We start from the raw sequence: 7644 nt of genomic DNA on the forward strand, positions 1-7644 counted from the left end.
TGAACTCCTGGCTTCAAGTGATTCACCCACCTCAGCCTTCCCAGCATTACACGCCTCAGCCACCACACCCACCTCAAATATTTTCTACAGGGGTTAATATTGAAAATATATAAGGAACTCAAACACCTCGATAGCAAGAAAACAAATAACCTGATTAAAAAATCAACGAAGGACTTGAACAGACATTTCTCAAAAGAAGACACACAAATGAGCAACAGATATATGAAAAAACTGCTCAATATCTCTCATTATCAAGGAAATTTAAATTAAAACAACAAGATATCATTTACACCTGTTAGAATGAGTATTATCAAAAAGACAAAAGATAACAAGTGTTGGGATGTGGAGAAAAGGGAACCCTGGTACACTGTGGGTAGGAATGTTACTTAGTATAGCTATTTTGGGAAAAGAGTATGGAAGCTCCTCAGAAAACTAAACATAAAATTACAATATCATCCAGCAATCTTACTTCTGGGTATATATGCAAAGAAACTGAAATCAGTCTGTCAAAGAGCTCATTGCACTTCCATGTTCACTGCAGCATTATTTCAATAGCCAGAAAATGAATGCAACCTAGTATCCATTAGTGGATAAATGGATTGAAAAATGTTGTCTATATACATAGTGGAATACTATACAGCCTTTAAAAGAAGGAAACTCTGTCACTTGCAACAACATGAATGAACCTAAAGGACATTATGCTAATTAAAGAAAGCCAGGCGGAGAAAGGCAAATACTGCTTGTTTTCATTTATATATGGAACCTGAAGGAGACAAATTCATAGAAGCTGAGAGTAGAACGGCCATTACCAGAGGCTAGGGGTGAGGGTAGGGAAAGGGGAGATGTTCATCAAAGGGTGCAAAGTTTCAGACAGGATAAATAAAATTTTAGTGATCTATTGCACAGCATTGTGTGCTATTATTATTAACCATAGTTAATAATAATGTATTGAGTATTTTTAAACTGCTAAAATAGTTTTTAAATGTTCTTACTACAAAACATGATCAGCAGGTGAGGTAGTAGATAGGCTAATGAGCTTGATTCAACCTTTTTACAATGTGTATACAAATGGAAACATCACATTTTATCCTAAATATATGTCCAGTTATTATTTCTCAATTTTTAAAAAGTGGAATTATAAACTAAAAATAGAATAATACTTGATTTTAAAAGTTTATGAGATACATTTAAAGCATATTAGAAGAATATTCATATTGTTAAGCATATATCAATATAAATAAAAAATATAAGAAAATGAACTAACTTCCCACTCAAAAACTAGAAATAAACCAAAAAAAAGCACAAAGTAAATAAAATAAAGATAAAAGCAGAATTTGATCAAATAGAGAATATAAAAACAAGAGATGTAATGAATGAATCAAAACTCTGGTGATTAATAAAATGAAATAAATACACAAACCATTTAAGAAAAAATGGGGCATATAAATAAAATAAGAAATGACACAGTAAAAATAAAAGTCCTAACAGATGAATTACCCACCTTTATTCAAAAAAATTAGAACATATACATATTGGAGAATTTCTTGGGGAAATATATTTTACTACTGAAATTGACCCCATTATAGATAGAATGCTTAAGGAGACCATTTGCTATGGAAAAAATAGAAAATTACCAAGGAACTTCTACTTGCCAACACACACACACACACACACACACACACAGAGAGAGAGAGAGAGAGAGAAAGAGAGAGAGACAAAGGGCCCAGGTGCCTTTACAGGGAAATTCTACCAAACATATAAAGATCATGCCACTCTGATGCCAAATAAATTTTTCTAAAACATACAAAATGAAGGAAAACTTACAAATTTAGTTTTAGGAGTAGAAGAATGATTCAGTAGAAAGAAATTCAATAATATAATTTACTGTGGAGAAGAAATATTTCTCTACATTGATGCTTCCCATTGGGTCTGACAAGTTTCAACACCCATTCTTGATTTTTTTATAAAAACCCTGAAAATAGTAAGGTATGGGCATCTCCTTTGTTTTCTCCTTCTGTCAGTCTGTCTGTCTCCACACGAGACCTTTCCAGGATGCTCTGGAATAGGAAGAGGGTGCCTATTATCTCCTGCCTTTATCATTTTTACAGAAGGCATTAGCCACTGCAGTTAGACACAAGACATTTATTAGGGGCATAAAAATTGGGTATGATGAAGTACATCTATTTCTGCTTGCAGATAATATGATAGTAAAACTGGAAAACACTGGAGAACCAGTGACAAAACTAATACAATATTAAGAGAATTCAGAAAGCAAGCAGGATATAAAAATTATATAAAATAATAGAGATGCTTATATTCATGATTAATAAGCAATCAGAGGACACTGGAAGAGAAAATACCATTTAAAATAGTATCAAAATGATAGATAATATTCTCACAAATGAATGTAATAAGAAGTATGAAACCCTATGAGAAGTGCTTATGAACAAATAGAAAATGTAATCCTTGGTATTGTGTAGGATAACTCAGTATTATAAAGATGCAGATTCTCCCTCAGTTAATTTATCCATGTAATAGAACCCCAATAAAATATGAAAAAGTGTTTTTTCCTGAAGCTATGTATGTTGAGATTAAAGTTAATTTGGAAGAATAAATATGCAAGAATACACGAAAATACTGAATAAGATGAACAGCTAGCCGTATCCCAACCAGATATTAAAACACACACAAACTCTTTATAATTAACACAGTGGTACAAGCAGATTACTCGTTAATTAGCTATTGAAAAGAAATACAAAAATAGATCCAGGTATACATGGAAACTTAGCATATGATATTATGGTATTTCAGAGTAGTGTGACAAAGTTGAACTTTTGAATAAGTAGTATGGGAAGACCTGGATGGTTAGATGGAAAATATTTAAATTACAACAATACTTTACAACTTTAAGACTGTGATTCAAATGGATCAGAGATGTAAGTGTAGAAGATTAAATCACAGAGATACCAGAATAATCCATGAGCAAACCCTTTTATAACTTGGGTGAAAGTTATCGGGAAAGGTTCTAATTATTTCCCCAAATCCAGATGCAAAAAATATTGATAAATTTGACTAGAGAAACGTGTAAAAATTTCATGATCAGTAAAGTATAACCAAAATCAAAAGACAACGGATAAATGGGAAGTAATTATTTGCAACTTATGCCACAGAAAAATGCCTGTAACATGTAAAATTTGAGGATCAAATATGAAAAAATTTGATAGAAAATTGTGTAAAGGACAAAAAAGATAATTTGCTAAAATATAAGATGATCTTAAATATTTCTTTTTTTTTTTTGAGACGGAGTCTCACCCTGTTGCCCAGGCTGGAGTGCAATGGCGCAATCATAGCTCACTGCAACCTCCGCCTTCCAGGTTTGAATGATTCTCTTGCCTCAGCCTTCTGAGTAGCTGGGATTACAGGTGCCCACCACCACGCCCAGCCAATTTTTGTATTTTTAGCACAGATGGAGTTTTACCATGTTGGCCAGGCTGGTCTTGAACTCCTGACTTCATGATCCGCCTGCCTCAGCCTCTGAAAGTGCTGGGATTACGGGCATGAGCCACCATGCCCGGCTGGTCCTAAATATTTTTAAATGTTCAATATACTCATAATTAACAAAACGCAAATTGGAACCATGTTGTGATATCACTTTTTACCCCTTAGCTTGGTAAAATCTAGCAAATTTGAAAATTCACTACTGACAAGACTATTAAAAAATAGGTATCATCTTTCATTGATAGTGGGAATGAGAAATGGAGAAAACTTCCCTATGAGAAGGAAATTTGACAATATATGATAAAATTACACATGTACCCTTTGACCTAGAAATCTTACTTCTGGAAATTTATCCTGAAAATACACCTTCAACAGCATAAAAATTGGCATGCACAAAGTTATATGATTCAGTATTATATGTATTTGCAACATATTGGAAACTATGAAAATACCCCAGCAAGTAGATTAATTTAAACATTACGATATTTACATGCAATAGAATACTATGCAGCTATATAAAAACGATAAGTAAGAGCTGCATTAACTGGTGTATTTCCAAGGTACAATATTGAAGAAGTTAAAGAATTAGAAAAAGTTTTATATAGCGTGTGATGTTTGATGTCAGAAAGGAAGTGGAATTAGAAAATAGTTATTTATCTGTTTATTTTTGGAAAAAGAAAAAATAAAGCAGAAATTGATGAAATGCATTATGTAGAGGAGGTGTCTGTGTATGTGTGTGGCAGAAACAAGTAGAAGCAATGGGGTGGGATGGCACGTCTCTTGATATGTCTTGTTCATTTTGCATAGTGTTGATTTTTGGGATCATGTTAAAATTTCACATATTCATAAAATAGAATTAAATCCATAATAATGAGGAAAAGCCCTAAAGTGTAATACGAATAGAAACAAATGAACTCAGCTCCACTTTAAATTAATAGCATAACCGCACTGGAGAGAAAAAAGTAAATCAAATAACTTTTGAGCATAGCATTTTGATTACTCTCTTGTATTCTTAGCTTAAAGAGGGAGAGCGGAAACATCTGAAAACACATTCTCAACTCAACCTAGAGGTCTTCTTTTCATTGTAGCATGGTTACTGTAATTCTGAAACTATATCATGTATATTGCACCTTGAGCAAATTAAAAATATATTAATTTTGTTGAAAATTGAGAATCTTATGGAAGGAGTTACAAACAGGGAAAGTTCAAAGACAAGGAAGGATTTTATGGGTGACATAAGTGCATACTCATTAATTCTAGTGTGTAATGAAATAGTATTATTATATAATAATATATGACATTATGCATTCTGTGTCCTCTAAAAGGTCTCAAAGCAATAATACTTCAGAGCAACTAGATTTGTTTTCCAAATATCATTCTCTATTAAAAGGAACCAAGGGGAAATTTTGAATTCAAGGGTAGGGAAAAAGAAAATATGAGTGGCGATCCTGTTGCTCCAAAAAGTAAGCGGGGAAAGAAAGGTAACTATGTGAGGTGAAGCCTCTGCTAACCGGTTTATATGGGAACCACTTCCCAATGTATACCTATATCAAATCATCCCCTTGTATGCCTTCAATACTCACTATTTTGTCTCTTATACCTCAATAAACCTGGGAAAATTTTTAAATTTTTTAAAGATAAAAAATTGAGACAAATCTCAAACAATAAATATTGGGGACATGCTAAATACAGGAGTCAGCTTGAAGAGGCTCCTATTGTCAAAATCTTGGATGATTTGAGAATAACAATAAATAATGACAGTAATGGATTAAAGTGCATTGAATAAAACAAGAAACCATGAGTCGCTATAGAAAGTAATACTAGAAAAAGAGGAGGAGTGCTTCCTATGATATAATACCAACTAATAAATGTAGAGGAACAGTAAAGTCAGAAAATCACCATTTTACAAGCAGCAAGCAAGAATCATCAATGCATGTTAAAACTAAGATAGTTAAACATTTTCAAATAATTTCCCCAAAGAACAGTCAGCCATTTAAAAAGAAAAAGAAGTAACTATAAAGTGGAGAAACCTGGCAGATACCAACTTCACTAAGCGATCAGTGTGACCCACAATGAGATAAACCAACATCGTGTTTCCTACAATAATGCACCAAGAAAACATTACTTATGTCATATTTCTTCCAAAATACATAACCTGAATCTGATCATGAAAAAGACTCATACAGAGGTGCATTGTACAAAATACATTTGTCTACTGAAACTACTGTGTTGTGAAAGATCAAGAACGGCCATAACCTGTTCTGGACTAAAAACAGACCAAGTGGACACAACAACTAGTGAAATGTGTGACCTTGAATGGGTTCCTGGGCTATATGGGAAAAATGCTATTGAAGGTATTATTGGATCAGTTAGAAAAATTAGACTATGTACTGTAGATTAGATAATATTATAGAATCTTATAGTACTACTTTTACAAATCTATTTGTAAACTTGTGAATATTTCCAAGAGAACAGTTTTAAAAATTGGGAGAAAATTTAAAAGCTGATGTATACGGAGATGCAAACAACCTAGAACAGCATAAATAAACAAATAAATGAACAAATTCAGAGAACTAGCAATAATAGATGTTAAGAAAATAAAAGGCCGTAGTAATTTTTTAATGTGATATTGGGGGGCCGGCACAAGGCTACCATGTTGCAGCAGGACAGTAATGATGACACTGAAGACATTTCAGTGTTGGATGTGGAAGAGACAACTAACAAAACAAAACAATCCAAAATCAGATATCCAGTGGCCTCACGTTTCCAGCTATTCTTTCAAGTCAGTGTAATTGTGGTCTACCTTCTTTGCAAATTGGTCAGCAGCAGCTTTACTGCTTGTATGGTGACAACTAGCTTGTCATGTGACTTTAGGGCAGTGACGAATGTCACAGGCAAACTAGTGGTGGGTCTACAGTGTTGGAATCACATGATGAAGATGGAAAGAGCCATTGAGTGCTTGAGTCCAGAAAGGCATCCTCTTGGGAGGACAAAACTGTCTCAGAGGCTGAATCAAATCTTTTGGTTGGGACTTAATGCCTGTCCAGAGCTGTGGGTGATATTTATCTTTAGTGGCCTCTTCTCCTTCAGGGTAAAGTGGTTAGCAGTGGTCATCATGGGTGTGGTGCTACAAGGTGCCAACCTATATGGCTACATCAGGTGTAAATAGGCAACAGAAAGAATGTAACCAGCATGAGTCCCTCACACTTGGAAAGCAGTTTTTAAGACAAAACACTGAAGATGATCAGACTTTGTGAACAGAGAGAGAATGCTTATGTGCTTTGTTACACTGGGGAGCAAACAAAGAGATTGTTGACTCTGAACATTTTAGACCTCGGTCTATGATGCATCAAGGAGTGTTGGCTTTGTTTTTCACTTAAAAACTTTAGTTAAAGCAAAGCAAAGTAGTTTTCTTACTAAGGTTTTATATCCTTTCCAGTAGTTGGGGCTAGAATGCATGTTGTCACTGAAGACATTGTCAACATTTGTTTTATGGTGTACATAAAATATGCACACAGTCATGTAATATCAATATATCCCAAACTAACGAAAGTGTGTTCATTTACATACGTAATGGAGACCTTTGTATTTTGGTCCATAGAACATAGAAGGATGTTCTTAGTCTATCTCAAGCTCTATGTGTTTACATATTATTTCTGTATATTACTTTCAGAAGTAAGTTTTGCTTCCACAGTAAGAGTGAGCAGCTTGGCTCATGTATACCTTAGAAATTATTGTTAATTTTTAATATATACTTCATGTTGAAATTTCTTAGACATACGCAAGAACGTAAAAACCACATTTGGGCCAGTGATGTTCACTAGTTTCTAAAATGTTATTTATTTTTATTTGTAACAAGCCATTTACTTAAGTTTATGTAAAGGGATAGTTTGTGCTTAACTGATAGCAGAGGTTGTTGCTGTTCTGTTTATTGCATAGAAAACATGGCCAGATTTTACTTTAGAACTTCCTGGAAGCTCTTTAGTGGACTTTGAGCTAATACAATATATCTTTTGTCACCGAAAGAGTATTATTCTTATGTCATAATGAGAACAGTAATTTGCATACTTGGCATAATAAATGCCTAAAAGACATTTTATTTTATGACTCTATTCTTTGCTATAATGGGGATATTGTAAATCATAT

At 33.6% G+C, this 7644-nt stretch overlaps 1 pseudogene; it reads left to right on the top strand.

The window, feature by feature from the left end:
• The first annotated feature begins 6151 nt into the window (after positions 1–6151).
• LOC116482106 (Golgi apparatus membrane protein TVP23 homolog B-like) lies at positions 6152–6667 on the top strand (annotated as a pseudogene).
• The last annotated feature ends 977 nt before the right edge of the window (positions 6668–7644 follow it).

This window comes from Hylobates moloch, unplaced genomic scaffold (assembly GCF_009828535.3).
Source record: "Hylobates moloch isolate HMO894 unplaced genomic scaffold, HMol_V3 SCAFFOLD_14, whole genome shotgun sequence".
Lineage (NCBI taxonomy): Eukaryota > Metazoa > Chordata > Mammalia > Primates > Hylobatidae > Hylobates > Hylobates moloch.